The sequence below is a fragment of the Pseudophryne corroboree genome, chromosome 4 (assembly GCF_028390025.1).
Source record: "Pseudophryne corroboree isolate aPseCor3 chromosome 4, aPseCor3.hap2, whole genome shotgun sequence".
NCBI classification, from domain to species: domain Eukaryota; kingdom Metazoa; phylum Chordata; class Amphibia; order Anura; family Myobatrachidae; genus Pseudophryne; species Pseudophryne corroboree.
This window is the reverse complement of record NC_086447.1, coordinates 481640378-481664979: the sequence shown is the minus strand read 5'-3', so window position 1 is coordinate 481664979 and position 24602 is coordinate 481640378. Positions and strand designations below refer to the sequence as shown.

At 47.2% G+C, this 24602-nt stretch overlaps 1 protein-coding gene across 3 annotated transcripts in view; it reads right to left on the bottom strand.

Annotated features, from left to right (window-relative positions):
* CRYBG1 (crystallin beta-gamma domain containing 1) overlaps positions 1-24602 on the bottom strand; it is a 542544-nt gene that overhangs the window by 130532 nt on the left and 387410 nt on the right. The window lies entirely within an intron of this gene.

Sequence of the window (24602 nt, the reverse complement as noted above, 5' to 3'; positions counted from 1 at the left end):
AGTGAAAACTGGATTTGCTATACACACACACCCCCACCCACCCACTTACAAGTGTCCATTTTATGATAAAGTACACTTCTAGAATGGGCATTTGTACATTTGATTTTTTTTTCTTTTAAACATATGGTCAAAGTTATCAATGTAAATTGCTAAAATAATTTAATTAAAAACAAAAACAAATAATTGCAGTCTGTTTCTCAATCTAGCTAATCTGACCTTTGATGTTCACAGATGGAGGGAGTGGACTCACTGGGGTGCAATATGGATTTGCACCCCACCCACTGCCTCTGAGGTCTTAAATAGGGACCTAGCATTAGCTGACTGTACAGTCTGCATAGCAAAGCCACAGATATTTCTAATCATATAGCAAGTCAGTTGTTGGGAGAACTTTTGGGGTGTGGTGCTCCTTGGATTGCTCTGGTGGGGCCACTTTGGGGTATCACCATTTTACATTTATTTTTAGCACTTATATCACTGTTTGTTTGTTATTTATATAACATTTTCACACATCCATTTTTCACTTTTGAAAGCGCCTAAAGGGGGATATACGCGTAACGATTTTTGCTTAATTTCGATTGCTTAGAAAAGAAGCACACATTGCTCGGTGTGTATGCCCCATGGCGATAGTGATGCGCGCTGCCGCCGGCTCTATACTGCCCACAATCCAGTCAGATCGCTCACTTCACCCGCCGGGTGAAGTGAGCACCCCCCCCCCCCCTTTCTCTCAGCACACATCACGCTGTGTGCTGAGCGGGTGGGGGGCGGGGGGAGATGTGTGCTGAGCATTCTGTGATAGAGCGCTCAGCACACATCTCTACGTGTGTACCTCCCTTAACACTGATTAGCTACCTTCACTTTTTAAACACTGAGACTACACTGCTGTCCTCTTTCTAACACTCAGCAGCTACTATCACTCTGATTTTTTACCGCTGTCCTTTATTTGTGTGGTATCCTGCTTCCCAGAGGTGAACCCCTATGTTAGGGACCTGCCTGATGAGGTCACCTTGACTATTGGTGGGCAGGCTCATAATATTGGCCAATTTTAGTCAAAAACCGCAGATAGGATGTAAAATTACTACAATTATTATAATTCTAATGGCTGTATGGTGCACCTGCTCTCGTTTCTATGTTGTAGTACTAAGTCTCTGCTAGGTAGCACATCCCATTATATTGTAAGTACTTAGGTTGTGCAGTCCAGGCTCCCTCTTCCTAATATAAAGAAAGGTTAGTAAGCAGGGTTTTTCCTAGTCACCTGCCAGAAAGAAAACCAGTTTCCGTAATGTCCATAGAAATGACTGCAGCTTTATTTCTCACTGCCACAGAGGAGGCAAAAAAATGTCGGGATTTGCTTTAGAACTCCATGGAAACCCACTTCTAGCACCATGATTTGGCAAATGGAAGTTTCCAATAAGTTTAATTAAGTAATTAGTCCTCCTGGTCTTCCACAGCATCCTCCTCCACCTTCTCTTCCTTCTGGCCTGGCAGCGCTGCGCCCAATTACTGGCTTTCACTCTCAGGTGATACTCAATGACATGCAGTGAGGTAAGTCAGGTGAGGCAGAGCCTTTCCTGTCATACTAACGTATATGCTAGAGTTTTGACTATATAGAGTGTATGAAAAATAAAAAGATTAGAAATAATGATAGATATACACACACACACACACACACACACACACACACACACACACACACTGCTCAAAAAAATAAAAGGAACACAAAAAAAAACACATCCTAGATCTGAATGAATGATTCTTATTAAATACTTTGTTCTTTACATAGTTGAATGTGCCGACAACAAAATCACACAAAAATTATCAATGTAAATCAAATTTATTAACCCATGGAGGTCTGGATTTGGAGTCACACTCAAAATTAAAGTGGAAAAACACACTACAGGCTATCCAACTTCGATGTAATGTCCTTAAAACAAGTCAAAATTAGGCTCAGTAGTGTGTGTGGCCTCCACGTGCCTGTATGACCTCCCTACAACGCCTGGGCATGCTCCTGATGAGGTGGCGGATGGTCTCCTGAGGGATCTCCTCCCAGACCTGGACTAAAGCATCCGACAACTCCTGGACAGTCTGTGGTGCAACATGGCGTTGGTGGATGGAGCGAGACATGATGTCCCAGATGTGCTCAATTGGATTCAGGTCTGGGGAACGGGCGGGCCAGTCCATAGCATCAATGCCTTCGTCTTGCAGGAACTGCTGACACACTCCAGCCACATGAGGTCTAGCATTGTCTTGCATTAGGAGGAACCCAGGGCCAACCGCACCAGCATATGGTCTCACAAGGGGTCTGAGGATCTCATCTCGGTACCTAATGGCAGTCAGGCTACCTCTGGCGAGCACATAGAGGGCTGTGTGGCCCCCAAAGAAATGCCACCCCACACCATTACTGACCCACTGCCAAACCGGTCATGTTGGAGGATGTTGCAGGCAGCAGAACGTTCTCCTTGGCATCTCCAGACTCTGTCACGTCTGTCACATGTGCTCAGTGAGAACCTGCTTTCATCTGTGAAGAGCACATGGCGCCAGTGGCGAATTTGCCAATCTTGGTGTTCTCTGGCAAATGCCAAAAGTCTTGCACGGTGTTGGGCTGTAAGCACAACCCCCACCTGTGGACGTCGGGCCCTCATACCACCCTCATGGAGTCTGTTTCTGATCGTTTGAGTAGACACATGCACATTTGTGGCTTGCTGGAGGTCATTTTGCAGGGCTCTGGCAGTGCTCCTCCTGTTACTCCTTGCACAAAGGCGGAGGTAGCGGTCCTGCTGCTGGGTTATTGCCCTCCTACGGCCTCCTCCACGTCTCATGATGTACTTGCCTGTCTCCTGGTAGCGCCTCCATGCTCTGGACACTTCGCTGACAGACACAGCAAACCTTCTTGCCACAGCTCGCATTGATGTGCTATCCTGGATGAGCTGCACTACCTGAGACACTTGTGTGGGTTGTAGACTCCGTCTCATGCTACCACTAGAGTGAAAGCACCGCCAGCTTTCAAAAGTGACCAAAACATCAGCCAGAAAGCATAGGAGCTGAGAAGTGGTCTGTGGTCACCACCTGCAGAACAACTCCTTTATTGGGGGTGTCTTGCTAATTGCCTATAATTTCCACCTGTTGTCTATTCCATTTGCACAACAGCATGTGAAATTGATTGTCAATCAGTGTTACTTCCTAAGTGGACAGTTTGATTTCACAGAAGTGTGATTGACTTGGAGTTACATTGTGTTGTTTAAGTGTTCCCTTTATTTTTTTGAGCAGTGTGTGTGTGTGTGTGTGTGTGTATGTATATAAAATATATATATAGTATAGAGGGAGTTATAGTACTGTGCAAAAAATGCTGCAAAGGTAGAATATTTTAAAATAGAAGTGTTAATGGTTTGTTTTATCAATTAAGTACATGCAAAGTTATAAACAGAAGAGAAATCTAAATCAAATCAATATGTGATGTAACCACCCTTTGCCTTCAAATCGGCATCAATTCTTCTAGGTACTCTTGTACACATTATACAATGATGGAGCAGTATATACTACTGGAAATTTGGCGAGTTTTGATCAGAGATGTGCGGACAGTAATACAATTGTTTTTTTTTTTAGTACCCGTAGATTTTTGCGATTAAATTACCACAACCATTTTATTCAATTGGATATCGCAGGTATAGGGAGTATGCATTCCGTTGGTAATGAAATTGCTGGGATAGCCAGTGTAATGTTTACCACAAAAATCGTGCCCCCAAGCATTTTTTTCTTTTCTTTTTTATATTATTTATTTACATTTCGAAATGCAAAAAAATAAAAAAATAAAAGCTGACCATCAGAAACATCCAGATGAAATGGGAAAAACATTGCAGCAGCAAATATACATCTGGAGTACACAACAGCAATAGTATTAAAAATAATGGCCTTATTTCAGAACTGATCACAAAAGCAATATCTTTCTCTAATGGGCAAAACCATGTACAGTGCAGGTGGGGCATATATAACATGTGCAGAGAGAGTTAGATTTGGGTGGGTTATTTTGTTTCTGTGTCGGGTAAATACTGTCTGCTTTATTTTTACACTGCAATTTAGATTTCAGTTTGAACACAGCCCACCCAAATCTTATGGGCTCTACACACTGGGCGATAACACTGAACGATATGAATGTTCTCATTCATTAATGAACGAGAACTCGTTCATATCATTCAGTGCCGTAGGGCAGCTCGGCGGCGGGTCGACAAGTGTGTAGGGCCCATAACACTCTCTGCACATGTTATATCTGCCCCACCTGCACCTGACATAAGGATATTCGGGTAAATCTGAGTAAAACCGAACCCGCTCATCTCTAATCTATATTATTCACAGGCCATAGGTCAGCACATATCATACTGGTGAAGCCAGAGAAATTCTATTTGCACCAATTCATCTGAATTTGGACTCAATATTTAGCTCTATTACCACAAGTTTTGGAAGTTCAGCAGACTTGTGGGTACTTTTTTGCATTTTCACTTTACTCTCTACTTCAGTCTTAGGCATGATAAAAAATAAATAAATTGAAGGAAAAAAAAAAAAGTATAAATATCAATTCTGACATGTTTTTATTTGCAGCATACTTCAAACAGCCCAATACATACACTTCAATTCTACTATGATGTTGTAAATGGCACATATTGTGACAAAATTTCATTTCTTATTATATTATTATCATCATCATCATCATCAGTTATTTATATAGCGCACACATATTCCGCAACGCTGTACAGAGAATATTTGCCCATTCACATCAGTCCTTGCCCCAGTGGAGCTTACAATCTATATTCCCTATCACACAGACACATTCATGCTAGGGTTAATTTTGTTGGGAGCCAATTAACCTACCAGTATATTTTTGGATTGTGGGAGGAAACCGGAGTACCCGGAGGAAACCCACGCAAGTACGGGGAGAATATAAAAACTCCACACAGTTAGAACCGAATCCATGACCTCAGTACTGTGAGGCAGTAATGCCAACCATTACACCATCCGTACTGCCCCCATTATACAAAGTCACCTTTAATTAAAATAGGATTTTAATTACCTACCAGTAAATCATTTTCTTGTAGTCCATAAGGGATATTGAGGAATTCGTATGATGGGGTATAGACGGGGTCCAAAGGAGCCAGTGCACTTTAAATTTCTTCACTGGGTGTGCTGGCTCCTCCCCTCTATGCCCCCTCCCACATGCAGTCTAGGTAAAACCGTGCCCGAAAGAGAAAGCACATATATGAGAGAAGGAACATGGCAACAAGAAGTGGTGAGTTTTATATACCGGCACACCATGAACATATAACAACCAGCAACGGCTGGTAACAACAGTAGTAACAGCTGAACAGGTAACCACATACCAGAGAACCGGCAGAAAAGTCAACGCACTGATGCGGGCGCCCAATATCCCTTATGGACTACGAGAAAAGGATTTACCGGTAGGTATTAAAATCCTATTTTCTCTAGCATCCATAAGGGATATTGGGGAATTAGTACGATGGGGATGCCCCAAAGCTTCCAAAACGGGCGGGAATGTGCAGAGACTACTGAAGCACCGCCTGCCCAAACTGGGCATCCTCTTTGGCCAGGGTATCAAACTTGTAGAACTTCACAAAGGTGTTCTTCCCCGACCAGGTAGCAGCTCGGCATAGTTACAAGTACGAGACTCCTCAGGCAGCCGCCCAGAAAGAGCCCACAGATCTTTTAGAGTGGGCTTTCAGAGACTTAGGAACAGGTAAGGCTGCCAACACATAGGCCTGTTGGATAGTAAGTCTAAGCCAACGAGCAATGAACTGCTTCGAAGCAGGACAACCCTTTTTTTGCGCATCCTAGAGCACGAACAAGGAATTCATCTTTCTGATCCGAGCCGTCCGCTTGACATAGATCTTCAAGGCTCGCCCTGCATACAATGCCTCTGGAGGAGCAGAAGTGTCAGAACTGGACGGAACCACAATAGGTTGATTCAGGTGAAAAGCAGAGACAACCTTTGGCAGGTACTGCTGCCTAGTCCTGAGCTCCACTTGGTCTTCGTAAAAGACCAAGTATGGACTTTTACACGATAAGGCCCCCAAATCTGAGACACGCCTAGCAGAAGCCAGGGCCAGTAACATCACCATCTTCCACGTGAGGTACTTGTCTTCTACAGAAATCAAAGGCTCAAACCAGGAGGACTGTTGAATTTCCAACAACACATTCAAATTCCCAGGGCGCCGTAGTCAGTACAAAAGGAGGTTGTATGTGGAGTACCCCTTGCAAGAAGGTCTGAACTGGCAACAGAGCCAATTTCTTCTGGAAGAAAATGGAGAGCGCTGAAATCTGGACCTTAATGGAACCCAGACATAAGCCCTTATCCACACCAGCCTGCAGAAAACATAAGAAACGTCCCAAGTGGAACTCTGCAGGCGGATACGTGCGTTCCTCGCACCAAGAGACATATCTTCTCCAGATATGATGATAGTGTTTTGACGTCACAGGTTTCCTTGCCTGAACCATGGTAGCAATAACCTTTTTGGAAAGGCCTTTATGAGCTAGGATGTTCCACTCAACCTCCATGCCGTCAAACGAAGTCGCCATAAGGCCGGGTAGTCGAACGGCCCTTGTTGAAGATCTCTTCTTAATGGTAGAGGCCAAGGGTCTTCGACGGACATGTCCAGAAGATCCGCGTACCACACCCTCCGAAGCCAATCCGGGGCAATCAGAATTGCCTGGAATCCTTGATTTCTGATTCGCTTTAGCACTCTAGGGAGCAACGGAAACGGAGGAGACAGGTAGACCAGCCGGTAAGGCCAAGGTGATGTCAGTGCATCCACTGCCCTCGCATGAGGGTCCTTGGCTCGTGAGCAATACCAGTGAAGCTTCCATTATGTCTATCTGTGGCGAGCCCCACCGGTGGATGATCTGCTGGAACATCCGTTGGTGGAGACCCCACTCTCCCAGGTATAGATCGTGACGACTCAGGAAGTCTGCTTCCCAGTTGTCTACTCCCGGAATGAAGATTGCGGTCATTGCTCTTGCATGTCTTTCTGCCCAAGGGAGTACCCTTGACACTTCTCGCATGCAGGCTCTGCTTTTTGTCCCCCTTTGCCGATTGATGTATGGCAATGCTGTGGTATTGTCTGACTGTACTTGGATTGCATGATCCCTGAGCAGAGAAGAGGCCCGAAGTAGAGAATTGTAGATCGCCTGAAGTTCCAGAATGTTGATCGGAAGGAGGCTTTCATGGGATGACCACCTGCCCTCGAACTGCGCCCCTTGGGTGACAGCTCCCCATCCTCGTAGACTCGCATCCATCATGAGGAGGGTCCAATCCTGAATCCCAAAACTCCAGCCCTCCAGTAGACTGGAGGACTGTAGCCACCATAGGAGGGAAATCCTGGCCTGAGGCGACAGCCGAATCATTCAGTGAATCTGTAGATGCGATCCGGACCACTTGCTCAGGAGATTCAACTGAAATGTTCTGGCATGGAACCTCCCATATTGTATCGCCTCGTATGAGGCGACCATCTTTCCCAACAATCTTATGCAAAGATGGATGGACACTCGAGTAGGTCAGAGAACTATGCAAACCATCTCCTGAAGTGTTCTCGCCTTGATAGGAACACCTTCTGGGCCACAGAATCCAGCAACATCCCTAGGAACAGGAGCCGCTGAGTTGGTTCCAGGTGGGACTTCCGTAAGTTGAGGATCCACCCATGGTGTGGCAGAAGGTGGATAGTGCAGTCGATATGGAGCAATAAAAGCTCCCTGGATCTTGCTTTTATCAGAAGATTGTCCAGGTAAAGGACAACATTGACCCCCTGGACCCGGAGCTGGAACATCATCTCCGCCATCACCTTCGTGAATACCCTTCGGAAGTGTGGACAGGCCGAAGGGCAGTGCCTGGAACAGGTAGTGATCGTCCAGCAGGGCAAACCTCAGATACGCCTGATGAGGCAGCCAAATAGGAATATGAAGGTAGGCATCCTTGATATCCAAGGAAACCATAAATTCCTGGTCTTCCAGGCCCGCAATCACTGCTCGCAAGGATTCCATTTTGAACTTTAACACCTTCAAGTAAGGATTCAATGACTTCAGATTCAAAATGGGTCTTACTAAACCTCCCAGATGGTGCTGAAGTGACGAAGTTGAGCTCCCACCTCGAGATCCCCTCTGGGTTAGTGGGCACAGTCATTCTGAGGCCTTAGTGGAAGCAGAACTGGTGGACTGTTCCTGAAACCCGGAGTTTGCAGGCTTTCTTGTCTTACCTTTGATGCCTCTAGCGGCATTGGAGGCACCTCTGGACTTAGATTGAAATCTGTTAGACAGCAAGGACTGAATAGACTGCCCCAGGTAGGAGCATCTCACCGGCGGGGCCCCAGAGGGGAGAAACATAGACTTCCCAGCAGTTACCTTGAAAATCCACGTATCCAACTCAACCCCAAAGAGCCATTCCCCAGAGAAGGGGAGGGATTCTACACTGCACTTATATTCTGCATCTGCTATCCACTGACGCAACCACAAGGCCCTGCGCACCGACACTGCCATGGCAGAAGTCCTAGCATTAATATTCCCCATGCGTGTAGTGTCCTGTATGTGCCTTAGGAGGGTCACTGTAGTGACCAGAGGCTCTCCTGAATGTTAGTGGCCCATGAATGAATAGCATGAGTTATCCAGCAACCAGCTATGACCAGCCTTTGCAATACACCTGCTGCCATGTAAAAAGGTTTGAGTGTAGCCTATATTTTCCTGTCCCCAGGATCCTTTATATTAAAGGAGCACGGGGCAGGCAGCACCGCCTTTTTGGACAGTCGAGAGACTGATACATCAACCCCCGGGGGTTCTTCACAAAATTTCCTACCTTCAGGAGGAAATGGGAAAGTGCACAAAAACTTTTTGACACTTGGAAATTTTTGTCTGGATTTATCCAGGCTAATTTTAGTAAGTGATCCAACTCTGCAGAATTAGGGAAAGTGACATAAGGCTTGTTTTGTGTAAAGAAAAACGACTGCTGTGATGCAGTGTCCTCTAGAGGGAGATTTAACATGTCCCGTATAGCCAGTTTGAGGGGTTCAATACCCTGAGCAGAATCGGAATCCCCACTAACGGGATCCAAGTCCTCCTCATCCTCCTGTATTTCCTCATCTGAAACAGAGAGTAGAGCAGACAAACCACGCTTCAGTGGTGCTGCATGAGAGGGGGGGGGGGGGGGGCTGTGTAACATCTGCCCTAGCAGCTAAGCCTGCAACAGCCTGTTGTAGTAGCTGAGTTTTCAGTACATTAGCAGTGAGCTGGGATGAGAAATAAGACATCATGGTTTTAAGGGACCCTAGCCAGCAGGGCTCTGGACCCTCTCCCCCACAGCCCCTTCACTGATTTGTGAAGATTGGATGCATTGTTCACAAGAAACAGAATCAGATGATACTGGAGAGAATCTAATGTGACATACACTGCACAGCTTGTGTTTACCCATGTTTCACAGTAAGCACAAGAACATACACACAGACAGTAATACTTTTCAAGCCTGCCCTTACTGTATTTGAGAGGGGGGAGAGAGAGAGAGAGAGAGAGACACTAGCACACCCCTCGCTGCACAGTCCCAGTGAGGCCGACAGCTAATTATATCACAGTAACACTAATAATTTCTGTCCTGTAGAGGACCCAGATAGTGTACAATAACGGCTCTCCCCCTTTGCTACACCCTGTACCATTTTCCAGCGTGTCTTGTGAGGCAGGAAGCGCTGTGTGTGCTGTCTGTGGCTGCATTAAGCAGAGGAAGGCGCCAAAATGCCTCTGGTCCCGCTCTGAGGTAGCTCCGCCCCCTCCAACTGCGCTTGAGCTACAGTGATTTTTTACACTGGCAATGTCTCCTGTTTGCTTATTAACGTCACACAAGTGCTAGTTCAAGCTATTTGAAGCCTGTCTACACGGGAGGCTCTAGCGGGTCCCCCCATGAGGGTCCCGTATGCTGCGGCCGCATTCAGCTGCACTTTGAACCGGGGGACCCCCAGCGGGGCCCCCGGTTTGTACTCCCCAGTCGTCACCTTCAGGCATATGGTAGGGGTGTGCGGCGTGCTGCAGCTGTGACAGCCCAGGCACAGTGCCCCACTGATCAACCCCTCAGCGAGGAAGCGGCTCTGCACCTCGCAAGGCAGGCAACCGTCCCCCCCCCTCATCCCTTACTCCCACGGTGAAGGTATCTTCAAAGCATACCGAAAATAACAAACGTTTAAAAGAAATTGAAGAAAACTCTGGAGCTCCAGAGTGTGCATCCTCTCCTGAGGGCACTTTTTTCTAAACTGCCTGTGGGAGGAGGCATAGAGGAGAGGAGCCAAAAGAGGTTTAAAGTGCACCGGCTCCTTAGGACCCCGTCTATACCCCATTGTACCAATTCCCCAATATCCCTTATGGATGCTAGAGAAAAATCCTTTATTTATCAGATACTGCTCGTGGCCAATACTCAGATATTGATTATTTCCGAATTTACATTATCACAACTTACCTTACTGTGTATTGTTACTGTATATGTACCCATATGTATGGACATTTTTATTAATGTACTTATTTGCGTTTGCTGTTACCTTTTCACTTTGACTTCTCTTGTGGGATTGTATTCTACCTATATATGTTCTGACAACTTCTAATAAAATTGTTATTGAAAAAAAAAAAAAAATCACTTATTTATTTTTTATTATGGTCCTAAAACAAGAAAAGACACTCAAAGAATTACTATCATACAGTAACCTTTTAAAGTAGACTGACCACACAGGCAATTAATTGCGAGTTCAACCAGAGTATTTTCCTAAACAAACTGTCACAGAACAAAATAATGTTTTTCTGTTCTTGGCATCAGCTATACAGATGTGCAGATACCCAAGCAATACACAGACAGCAACTGGTGTATTTTTAGGAACGCACTATCACTAAATATAGTACAAAAATGTGCTGTACTAATCATGGACTTATGGTGTATTGAGGACCTTGTTTAGGAAGCACTGGTCAAGATTGTCCTGTGTCCTGTGTGCACAAAAGGTCACTTGAGGTCAACAGTTAAGTTTGTAACATCAGCTCTGATCAAACTCAGGAAGAAGACATCACACAACAATCCAAATGGAAGTTAAAAACAACTAACTTTAAATTTGAATTACTTTTTTCTTCTTCAATTATTGAAATAGTCATTTCAAACTGTATTTTGCGTATACTCAGGTTGTCTTTTCTTATACTCAGTTAAAGTTTGAAGTTCTGAAACAATGAAGTCTGACAAATATGCAAAACTGTATAGGAAAAGGTACCTGTCATCTGACAAGATCTTACAATTAACATGGAGTACATGTGAAGTTCTTAGGGGGTAATTTAGATCTGATCGTAGATGTGCTAAATTTAGCACATCTACGATAAGTTACTCCGATATGCGGGGGGACGCCCCAGCACAGGGCTAGTCCGCCCAGCATGTCAGCCTCCCCCCCAACCCCCACCCGCCACACGTGCAAGAACATCACTCGGCAGCGATGCTTTTGCACCCGCCGAGTGGCTCTCTGCCTGCACAACATAGCTGCGCTGGCAGGCAGCTACCCACGTGGCCCCCCCTGTCTGCGTTGTCTCACTGGGCTCCCGGGGTGCGTGAGAGCACTCCGCAAAGGGCTTCAGACTGCGATCGCTGCCACTGCAGTGATCCAGTCTGAATTAGACCCTTAGTACATTGTAAAAAATGAATGGTAGAACCTTGAGATTAAATTGTATTCCTGCTTTTTCTCGTAGTCCGTAGAGGATGCTGGGGACTCCGTAAGGACCATGGGGATAGACGGGCTCCGCAGGAGACATGGGCACTTTAAGAAAGAACTTTAGGTATGGGTGTGCACTGGCTCCTCCCTCTATGCCCCTCCTCCAGACCCCAGTTAGAGAAACTGTGCCCAGAGGAGACGGACAGTACGAGGAAAGGATTTTAGTTAATCCAAGGGCAAGATTCATACCAGCCCACACCATTCACACCGTATAACTTGTGATATACTAACCAGTTAACAGTATGAAAACAACATAGCATCAGTCCGAGACCGATGAAACTATAACATAACCCTTTAGTAAGCAAAACTATATACAAGTCTTGCAGAAGTAGTCCGCACTTGGGACGGGCGCCAAGCATCCTCTACGGACTACGAGAAAAAGATTTACCGGTAGGTTTAAAATCTTATTTTCTCTTACGTCCTAGAGGATGCTGGGGACTCCGTAAGGACCATGGGGATTATACCAAAGCTCCCAAACGGGCGGGAGAGTGCGGATGACTCTGCAGCACCGATTGAGCAAACAGGAGGTCCTCCTCAGCCAGGGTATCAAACTTATAGAATTTTGCAAAGGTGTTTGAACCCGACCAAGTAGCAGCTCGGCACAGCTGTAGTGCCGAGATCCCTCGGGCAGCCGCCCAAGAAGAGCCCACCTTCCTAGTGGAATTGGCCTGGACCGATTTTGGTAACGGCAATCCAGCCGAAAAATGAGCCTGCTGAATCGTGTTACAGATCCATCGAGCAATAGTCTGCTTTGAAGCAGGAGCGCCAACCTTGTTGGCTGCATACAGAACAAACAGTGCTTCTGTTTTTCTGACTCTAGCCGTTCTGGCCACGTAAATTTTCAAAGCCCTAACAACATCAAGGGACTCGGAATCCTCCAAGTCTCGCATAGCCACAGGCACCACAATAGGTTGGTTCATATTAAAAGATGGCACCACCTTAGGCAAAAATTGAGGACGGGTCCGCAATTCCGCTCTATCCATATGGAAAACCAGATAGGGGCTTTTATGAGACAAAGCCGCCAATTCCGACACTCGCCTAGCCGAAGCCAAGGCTAACATCATGACCACCTTCCAAGTGAGATATGTTAACTCCACCGTTTTTAGTGGTTCAAACCAGTGCGAATTAAGGAAACTCAACACCACATTAAGGTCCCAAGGCGCCACTGGAGGTACAAAAGGAGGCTGAATATGCAGCACTCCCTTCACAAAAGTCTGTACTTCTGGGAGAGAAGCTAATTCCTTCTGAAAGAAAATGGATAAGGCTGAAATCTGAACCTTTATGGAGCCTAATTTTAGGCCCAAATTCACTCCAGTTTGTAGGAAGTAAAGGAAACGGCCCAGATGGAATTCTTCCGTAGGAGCATTCCTGGCCTCACACCAAGAAACATACTTTCGCCATATACGGTGATAATGTTTAGCTGTCACGCCCTTTCCTAGCCTTTATCAGAGTAGGAATGACCTCATACGGAATGCCATTTTCCGCTAACATCCGGCGTTCAACCGCCATACCGTCAAACGCAGCCACGGTAAGTCTTGGAACAGACAGGGCCCCTGTTGCAACAGGTCCTGCCTTAGAGGAAGAGGCCACGGATCTTCTGTGAGCATCTCCTGCAGATCCGGATACCAGGCCCTTCGCGGCCAATCTGGAACAATGAGAATTGTCTGTACTCCTCTTTTTCTTATTATTCTCAACACCTTTGGGATGAGAGGAAGAGGAGGAAACACATAAACCGACTGGAACACCCACGGTGTCACTAGGGCGTCCACAGCTACCGCCTGAGGGTCTCTTGACACGGCGCAAAACCTCTGTAGCTTTTTGTTGAGGCGGGACGCCATCATGTCTATCTGGGGCAGTCCCCACTGACTTGCAATCTGTGCGAAGACTTCCTGATGAAGTCCCCACTCTCCTAGATGCAGGTCGTGCCTGCTGAGGAAGTCTGCTTCCCAGTTGTCCACTCCCGGAATGAACACTGCTGACAGTGCGCTTACATGATTTTCCACCCAGCGAAGAATCCTGGTGGCTTCCGCCATTGCCACTCTACTCCTTGTGCTGCCTTGGCGGTTTACATGAGCCACTGCGGTGATGTTGTCTGACTGAATCAGAACTGGTAGGTCGCGAAGTAAGGTCTCCGCTTGACGAAGGGCGTTGTATATGGCCCTCAGCTCCAGGATGTTGATGTGAAGACAAGTCTCTTGACTTGTCCAAAGTCCTTGGAAGTTTCTTCCCTGTGTGATTGCTCCCCAACCTCGGAGGCTCGCGTCCGTGGTCATCAGAACCCAGTCCTGAATGCCGAACCTGCGGCCCTCTAGAAGGTGAGCACTCTGTAGCCACCACAGGAGAGATACCCTGGCCCTGGGGGACAGGGCGATCAACTGATGAATCTGTAGATGTGTCCCGAACCACCTGTCCAGTAGGTCCCATTGGAAGGTCCTTGCATGGAACCTGCCGAAGGGAATGGCCTCGTACGATGCCACCATCTTTCCCAGGACTCGAGTGCAGTGATGCACTGACACCTGTTTTGGCTTCAATAGGTTCCTGACCAGGGTCATGAGTTCCTGAGCCTTTTCTATCGGAAGATAAACCCTTTTCTGGTCCGTATCCAGAATCATGCCCAAGAAGGTCAGACGAGTCGTAGGAACCAACTGCAACTTCGAGATATTGAGAACCCAGCCGTGTTGCTGTAACACTTTCAGTGAAAGTGACACGCTGCTCAGCAACTGCTCTCTTGATCTCGCTTTTATGAGGAGATCGTCCAAGTACGGGATAATTGTGACACCCTGCTTGACCAGAAGCACCATCATTTCCGCCATTACCTTGGTGAAAATCCTCGGGGCCGTGGAAAGCCCAAACGGCAACGTCTGAAATTGGTAATGACAATCCTGTACCGCAAATCTCAGGTACGCCTGATGAGGTGGATATATGGGAACATGAAGGTATGCATCCTTTATGTCCAGGGATACCATAAAATCCCCCCCTTCCAGGCTGGCGATGACCGCCCTGAGCGATTCCATATTGAACTTGAACCTTTTCAAGTATAGGTTCAGGGATTTTAAATTTAAAATGGGTCTGACCGAACAGTCCGGTTTCGGGACTACAAACAGGGTTGAGTAATATCCCCTCCCTTGTTGAAGTAGGGGAACCTTGACCACCACCTGTTGAAGATACAATTTGTGAATTGCATTTAACACTAACTCCCTTTCTGGGGGAGAAGCCGGCAGGGCCAATTTGAAGAACTGGCGAGGATGCACCTCTTCGAATTCCAGCTTGTAACCCTGAGAAACAATTTCTATTGCCCAGGGATCCACCTCTGAGTGAACCCAGATGTGGCTGAAAAGTCGAAGACGTGCCCCCACAGGAGCGGACTCCCTTAGCGGAGCCCCAGCGTCATGCGGTGGATTTTGTAGAGGCCGGGGAGGACTTCTGTTCCTGGGAACTAGCTGTGATGTGCAGCTTTTTCCCTCGGCCCTTACCTCTGGCAAGAAAGGACGCACCTCGTACTTTCTTGTTTCTCTGTGACCGAAAGGACTGCATTTGATAATATGGCGCTTTCTTAGGCTGTGAGGGAATATAAGGCAAAAAATTGGATTTACCAGCTGTAGCTGTGGAGACCAGGTCCGAGAGACCTTCTCCAAACAATTCCTCACCCTTGTAAGGTAAAACCTCCATATGCCTTTTTGAGTCGGCATCACCTGTCCATTGCCGGGTCCATAGGACTCGTCTAGCAGAAATCGACATAGCGTTGACTCTAGAACCCAGTAAACCAATGTCTCTTTGAGCATCTCTCATATATAAGACAGCATCTTTTATATGTCCTAGGGTCAATAAGATGGTATTCTTATCCAGGGTCTCAATCTCCGCTGATAAGGTATCTGTCCACGCTGCTACAGCGCTACAAACCCAAGCCGACGCAATAGCCGGTCTGAGTAAAGTACCAGAATGTGTGTAAATGGACTTCAAAATAACCTCCTGCTTGCGATCAGCAGGATCCCTTAGGGTAGCAGTCTCTTGGGATGGCAGCGCTACCTTTTTGGATAAGCGTGTCAACGCTTTGTCCACCCTAGGGGAGGATTCCCACCGTATCCTGTCCTTTGCCGGGAAAGGATACGCCATAAGAATCCTTTTGGGAATCTGCAGTTTTTTGTCTGGAGATTCCCACGCTTTTTCACACAACTCGTTCAGCTCATGAGAAGGGGGAAAGGTTACCTCAGGTTTCTTTCCCTTATACATGTGTACCCTCGTGTCAGGGACAGGGGGTTCCTCCGTGATATGCAAAACATCTTTTATTGCAATAATCATATATCGAATACATTTAGCCAATTTTGGCTGTAACTTTGCATCATCGTAGTCGACACTGGAGTCCGAATCCGTGTAGGTATCAGTGTCTTCTATTTGGGATAGTGGGCGCTTTTGAGACCCCGAAGGTCCCTGCGACATAGGGACAGACATGGGTTGACTCCCTGGCTGTTCCCTAGCCTCAGCTTTGTCTAATCTTTTGTGCAATAAATTCACATTAGCACTTAAAACATTCCACATATCCATCCAGTCAGGTGTCGGCGTTGTCGACGGAGACACCACATTCATTTGCTCCACCTCCTCCCTAGGAGAGCCTTCTACCTCAGACATGTCGACACAAGTGTACCGACACACCACACACACAGGGAATATTCTTATCTGAAGACAGTTCCCCCACAAGGCCCTTTGGAGAGACAGAGGGAGAGTATGCCAGCACACACCCAGCGCTAATGACCCAGGAAAAAACACACAATATGTTTACCCAGATAGCGCTGTAACCTGTATATTGTGCCAATTATGTGCCCCCCCCCCCATCTTTAAAACCCTCTTTCACCGTGGATAAGCAAGGGAGAGTCCGGGGAGCTTCCTCTCAGCGCTGTGCTTGGAGAAAATGGCGCTGGTGAGTGCTGAGGAAGAAGCCCCGCCACCTCGGCGGCGGGCTTCTGTCACGCTCAAATATCGAAAAACCTGGCTGGGGCTCTTTATATATACAGTGCCCAGCTGTATATATACACATTTGCCAGAAAAAGAGGTTTTATTGCTGCCCAGGGCGCCCCCCCTGCGCCCTGCACCCTTACAGTGACAGCCGTTTGTGTGTGCTGTGTGGGAGCAATGGCTGCACAGCTTTACTGCTGTGCGTTACCTCAGTGAAGATCTGAAGTCTTCTGCCGCCTCTGAAGTCTTCTTTCTTCTCATACTCACCCGGCTTCTATCTTCCGGCTCTGCGAGGAGGACGGCGGCGCGGCTCTGGGACGGACGGCGAGGGCGAGACCTGCGTACCGAATCCTCTGGAGCTAATGGTGTCCAGTAGCCTAAGAAAACAGAGCATAACATTAAAGCAGGTCTGTTTCTCTCCCCTCAGTCCCTCGATGCAGGGAGTCTGTTGCCAGCAGGGCTCCCTGAAAATAAAAAAACCTAACAAATATACTTTCTTTCAGGAAACTCAGGAGAGCTCCCTGTAATGCACCCAGTCTCCTCTGGGCACAGTAGTAAACTGGGGTCTGGAGGAGGGGCATAGAGGGAGGAGCCAGTGCACACCCATACCTAAAGTTCTTTCTTAAAGTGCCCATGTCTCCTGCGGAGCCCGTCTATCCCCATGGTCCTTACGAAGTCCCCAGCATCCTCTAGGACGTAAGAGAAAACAGGATTTTGGTACTCACCGTTAAATACTTTTCTCCTAGTCCGTAGAGGATGCTGGGGACACCAAAAGGACCATGGGGTATAGACGGGATACGGAGCTTGGGCACACTAAAAAGACTTCAAACTGGGTGTGAACTGGCTCCTCCCTCTATGCCCCTCCTCCAGACCTCAGTTATAGGAACTGTGCCCAGGAGAGACGGACAGTACAAGGAAAGATTTTTGTTTTAACTAAGGGCTACCAAACTACCAGCCCACACCATAAACCTACCGTACAACCGGAATAACGCCAAACCAGATAACAGTATGTATAAAACTCCAGCAACCAGCTGCAACAAACCAATACACAACTCGTGTATAAACTAACTTAACCAGTAAGAAAACACACTGCAAGTAATAGTCCGCACTGGGACGGGCGCCCAGCATCCTCTACGGATTAGGAGAAAAGGATTTAACGGTGAGTACCAAAATCCTGTTTTCTCTTACGTCCTAGAGGATGCTGGGGACTCCAAAAGGACCATGGGGATCATACCAAAGCTCCAGAACGGGCGGGAGAGTGCGGACGACTCTGCAGCACCGACTGAGCAAATGCCAGGTCCTCATCGGCCAGGGTATCAAACTTATAGAACTTAGCAAAAGTGTTCGAACCTGACCAAGTAGCTACTCGGCAAAGCTGTAGCGCCGAAACACCTCGGGCAGCCGCCAAAGATGAGCCCACTTTCCTGGTAGAATGGGCTTTAACCGATTTCGGCACCGGCAGTCCGACCGAAGAATGAGCCTGCTGGATCGTACTACAAATCCAGCGAGCAATAGTCTGTTTTGAAGCGGGATGACCAACCTTGTTGGCCGCATACAAAACAAACAACGCTTCAGTTTTCCTAGTAACAGCTGTCCTAGACACATATACTTTTAACGCTCTTACAACATCCAGAGATTTTGGAATCGCCACCTCTTCCGTAGCTACCAGAACCACAATAGGTTGGTTAATGTGAAATGCAGAAACCACCTTTGGTAGAAATTGTTGACGAGTCCTCAATTCCGCCCTATCCAAATGAAAAATCAAGTACGGCTCTTATGAGATAAAGCTGCCAATTCCGACACTCGCCTGGCAGATGCCAGCGCCAAAAGCATAACGACCTTCCAAGTGAGAAATTTCAACTCAACCTTACGCAAAGGTTCAAACCAGGAAGACATGAGAAACCGTAAGACGACATCAAGGTCCCATGGAGCTACAGGAGGTACAAACGGCGGATTGATATGCATTGCACCCTTCACAAAGGTCTGAACCTCTGGAAGGGCAGCTAACTCTTTTTGAAAGAAAATAGACAAAGCCGAAATTTTCACTTTGATGGAACCCAATTTCAGGCCTGCATCTACGCCCGCCTGTAAAAAGTGGAGAAAACGACCCAAGTGAAAATCCTCCGCAGGAGCCTTTTTAAGCTCACACCAGGAAACATACTTCCTCCAGATACGGTGATAGTGTTTCGCCGTAACCTCTTTCCTAGCCTTAATGAGAGTTGGAATGACATCCCTGGGAATACCCTTACGAGCTAAGATCTGGCGCTCAACCTCCATGCCGTCAAACGCAGCCGTGGTAAGTCTGGAAACACGCATGGAACCTGCAACAACAGATCCTCTCTTAGAGGAAGCGGCCAAGGATCTTCCACCAGCAAGTCCTGAAGATCCGGGTACCAGGCCCTTCTTGGCCAGTCTGGAACGACGAGAATCGCCTGAACCTTTGCTCGACGAATGATCCCCAGCACCTTTGGAATGAGAGGAAGTGGAGGGAACACATACACCGACTGGAAGACCCACGGAGACACCAGGGCGTCTACTGCAGTGGCTTGTGGGTCCCTTGACCTGGAACAATACCTCGGGAGCTTTTTGTTGAGCCGAGACGCCATAATGTCTATCAACGGAATTCCCCAGCGTCTTGTTACTTCTGCAAATACCTCTTGGTGCAGAGCCCACTCTCCCGGATGGAGGTCGTGTCTGCTGAGGAAATCCGCTTCCCAGTTGTCCACCCCCGGTAGGAAAACTGCTGACAGTGTGCTGACGTGTTGTTCCGCCCAGTGAAGGATCTTTGTGGCCTCCGCCATTGCCGCTCTGCTCCACGTTCTGCCTTGCCGGTTTATATGGGCCACCGCTGTGATGTTGTCTGACTGTACCAGGACCGGTCTATCCTGAAGAAGACTTCTTGCTTGGAGCAGGCCGTTGTAAATGGCTCTTAACTCGAGAATATTTATGTGGAGACAGGCTTCCTGGAGCGACCATTTTCCCTGAAAGTTTCTTCCTTGGGTGACTGCGCCCCAGCCCCGGAGACTTGCATCTGTCGTCAGAAGTACCCAGCCCTGGATACCGAATCGGCGTCCCCCCAGGAGGTGATGAGCTTGTAGCCACCACAGGAGAGAAATTCTGGCTCTGGGAGATAGACTTATCTTCCGGTGAATGTGTAGATAAGATCCGGACCATTTGCTCAGCAAGTCCCACTGAAACACGCGGGCGTGAAATCTGCCAAATGGAATGGCTTCGTACGCCGCAACCATCTTCCCCAGAACCCGAGTACAATAATAGATCGACACACTCGTCGGCTTCAGAAGTTCTCTGACCATCATCTGCAGTTCCCGAGCCTTTTTTTCTGGAAGGAATACCTTCTGTAACTCCGTGTCCAGAATCATGCCCAGAAAAGGAAGCCGAGTGGTCGGAATCAACTGGGATTTCGGCAAATTGAGCACCCAACCGTGCTGTCGCAGAACCGATAGTGACAACTCTACACTTCTCCGCAATCGTTCCTTGGACCTCGCCTTTATCAGGAGATAGTCCAATTACGGGATAATTGAAACCCCTTGTTTGCGAAGAAGAACCATCATTTCTGCCATGACCTTGGTGAAAATCCTCGGAGCCGTGGAAAGCCCAAACGGCAACGTCTGAAATTGGTAATGAGACTCCTGTATCGCAAACCTGAGGAAAGCCTGATGTGGAGGCTATATCGGCACATGTAAGTAGGCATCCTTTATGTCGACTGACGCCATAAACCCCCCCCCCCCCCCCTCCAGGCTGGCAATCAACGCTCGAAGGGATTCCATCTTGAATTTGAAGACTTTTAAGTATGGATTAAGGGATTTTAGATTTAGAATTGGTCTGACCGAACCGTCCGGTTTCGGTACCACAAAGAGGCTCGAGTAGAACCCCTCCCCCCGCTGTGACGGAGGGACGGGAACAATGACCTTCTGTAGACACAATTTTTGAATCGCCGCCCGGACCACCTCCCTGTCCGGAAGAACCACTGGTAATGCCGAAATGAAGAACCGGTGAGGGGGCATCTCCTGAAACTCCAGTTTGTATCCTTGAGACACGATTTCTAACACCCAAGGATCCAGGTCTGATTGAATCCAGACCTGGCTGAATACCTGAAGACGGCCCCCCACCGGTCCGGACTCCCCCAGGGAAGCCCCAGCGTCATGCGGTGGACTTGATAGCAGCCGGGGAGGACTTCTGGTCCTGTGCGCCTGAGGCTGCAGGAAGTTTTCTTCCCCGTCCTCTACCCTTTGAGGCGAGGAAAGACGAACCTTTCCCACGCCTGTATTTATTGTGACGAAAGGACTGCATTTGTTGATGTGGTGCCTTTTTCTGTTGTGTGGGAACATAAGGAAGAAAAGAGGACTTACCCGCAGTCGCGGTCGAGACTAGGTCCGCCAGGCCGTCCCCAAACAAGACAGTACCTTTAAAGGGTAGAGCTTCCATAGACCTCTTGGAGTCGGCATCAGCATTCCATTGATGGATCCACAAGGCCCTCCTGGCAGATATCGACATGGCATTGGTCCTTGATCCCAAGAGACAGACGTCCCTTGCCGCGTCCTTTAGGTAATCCGCAGCATCCTTAATATAACCGAGAGTTAGAAGGACATTATCTTTATCAAGAGTATCCATGTCACTAGCTAAATTCTCAGCCCATTAGCAATAGCACTACTCACCCATACAGACGCCACAGCAGGTCTGAGCAATGCACCTGTATTAGCAAAAATGGACTTCAGACACGTCTCCAACTTGCGATCCGCCGGATCCTTGAGAGCTGCCGTGCCAGGAGACGGAAGCACCACCTTCTTAGACAAACGGGATAGAGCTTTATCAACAGTTGGAGATGTCTCCCATTTTTCCCTGTCATCAGAGGGGAAAGGATACGCCATATAAATCCTCTTGGGAATCTGCCATTTCTTATCCGGCAACTCCCAAGCCCTTTCACAAAGAGTATTCATTTCATGAGAGGGGGGAACTTCACCTAAGGTTTCTTTCCCTTGAACAAGCAAATCCTTGTTTCCTGTACCGCAGGTTCATCAGAAATCTGCAAAACATCTTTTATAGCCACAATCATGTACTGAATACTCTTAACTAATCGTGGATGTAACGCAGCCTCAGTGAAATCGACCTCGGAATCAGAGTCCGTGTCGGTATCCGTATCCCCCACCTGAGTAAAAGGCCTCTTATGGGACCCGGATGGGGTCTGTACCTGAGATAAAGCCTCCTCCATGGACTTTTTCCACACCTGCATCTGTGACTCAGACTTATCTAACCTCTTAGATAAAGAAGCTACATTGGAATTTATTGTATTAAGGAGTGCTAGTAAATCAGGAGTCGGCTGCGTCGACAGCGCTACATCTAGCTCCGCATCTCCACCTCCCATAACCTCCTCTGGTGAATAACATTCAGGCTCCGACATGTCGACACGTATTACCGACACACAACACACACAGAACCGTCCCAGCAAGGTGACAGGCCCACAATGCAGCCCAGAAGAGGAGACAGAGGGAGTATGCTAGCTCACACCCCAGCGCCTGTATATTGGTACACGAATATATGTACCCAGCGCTGCCTTATTATCAAAAAGACTGGTACCCCACTGCGGCTCCCCTCTGGAGATGCCCCCTTTTACTTGAAATCAGCGTGGAGGTCCCGGCAGCGCCTCTCCCTCCGTCTGGTGCATGCCATGCGTGTGAGACGCGGACCGAAGCTCCGCCCCCTTCCCGGCGGCTTCGGCCCGCCAAATTCAAACTCATGTAAAATGCCGGCGGGGGTCTGTAAAAGGTGCCTCGGCACCCACAATCATATGCGGCCCTTACAAAACTTCAGTAACATGCCTCCCAGGGCGCCCCCCCCCAGTGACAACCGTTGGTGATATGTGTGTGGGAGCAGGGAGCACAGCGTTACCGCTGTGCTTTACCTTCCGTCACTGAAGTCTTCTGGTCTTCTCATACTCACCCGACTTCTGCCTTCTGGCTTCTGTGAGGGGGTGACGGCGTGGCTCTGGGAACAAGCAGCTAGGCGCACCAAGTGATCGAACCCTCTGGAGCTAATGGTGTCCAGTAGCCGAGAAGCAGAGCCTTGAAACTCACAGAAGTAGGTCCTGCTTCTCTCCCCTCACTCCCACGCTGCAGGGAGCCTGTAGCCAGCAGGGCTCCCTGAAAATAAAAAACCTAACAAAAGTCTTTTTCTAGAGAAACTCAGTAGAGCTCCCCTAGTGTGCATCCAGTCACTCCTGGGCACAAAGTCTAACTGGGGTCTGGAGGAGGGGCATAGAGGGAGGAGCCAGTTCACACCCAGTTTTAAGTCTTTTTAGTGTGCCCAAGCTCCTGCGGATCCCGTCTATACCCCATGGTCCTTTTGGAGTCCCCAGCATCCTCTAGACGTAAGAGAAAGAAATATATATATATATATATATATATATATATATATATATAATTAATTTGATATAAAGAAGGCACTCACCAGACTTATAATGAATTACAAAAAAAGTCTATTTATCAAACCTCACATCAGCAGCTTAATCATGGTTGGTCGACGTTTCGGTCCCAAACCGGACCTTTTTCCAGACCAGAATGTACAATCGTCAATGATTCTGACGATTGTACATTCTGGTCTGGAAAAAGGTCCGGTTTGGGACCGAAACGTCGACCAACCATGATTAAGCTGCTGATGTGAGGTTTGATAAATAGACTTTTTTTGTAATTCATTATAAGTCTGGTGAGTGCCTTCTTTATATCAAATTAATTATAATATGGGACCTTGTGGAAACAAGTTTTCTCCCTGGAATTCTGGCACCCCAGCAGACATTATTGGATACACAGTGAGTGCCACTTCAATTGTTCTGGAATATATATATATCTCTCTCTCTCAAAACCATTAATGATATAAATAATTTTACGTGTATATAATTAGTTTTCAAGTATTAATCTAAACAGCAAATGCTTAGTTGCAGTTGTAGACTTGCTATAACAATAAAGCATTAAGTTTTTTGACCAGTGAAGGGCTTGTGATATTTTTACTTTGTTACAAATGGCAGCCAAGTATGATAATGAAGTAATCTTCTCTACTATATCTTTGATATACAACGTTTATACGTGTTATGGTTGTTAAAATATATGTACAATAACTTACAGTATGTTACAGAGCTTCTCCAGCCATACAAAACTGGCTTAGAATGAGTGTTGGCTTAATTCCTGGTGTTAAATCTAAACCAAGGAAGAAGACATCAGCACACAAATCAAAATGTAGACACCATATACCGGTGATCTGATGGAGAAGACTGCTGACTGCAATTCCGGGAACATACAGAAATGATCCCACACTACTTTAATAATTTCTTAACTTTGTTATGTATTTTCTGTATTTCAGTGCAGTCACTGCTTTGTCTAATGGAAGTACACTGAAACATGTACCTAAGAGTTCTGCATTGAACAAAGTGTCATAGGAGAACTTATCTATACTGTATGTATAAAATATCTCCAAGGTCTTATCCTCATAAACTACATACACGTCAGCATAAGCACTTGGCATCATCAATTTCAGTTCAGGTTACCATTTCTTACCTGCATATTGTTTGTGGTTTTAATAATTGATTTGTTCTACAGGGGCTGAATAATTACCAAACACAGAAGCTGAGAGACTGTAGTTGTGTCAACAATGAGACTATAGAGTAGGACTTTAATGTTGGCTGTGCCTCTTTCGTAAAGCTAGTACAAATGAGTGCTACTAAGTACTAGATGGATCAGTCTATAAACACTATTGCATGTGTATCTGCAATGGCAGCTGAATAACTTGGACAGTCAGTATCAGCTCAGGACACAGGTGATGGTAGTGAGGAGACTGCATGCAGGAGGCTTGGAAGCAGACTGGAACAAGCACATGTATAGC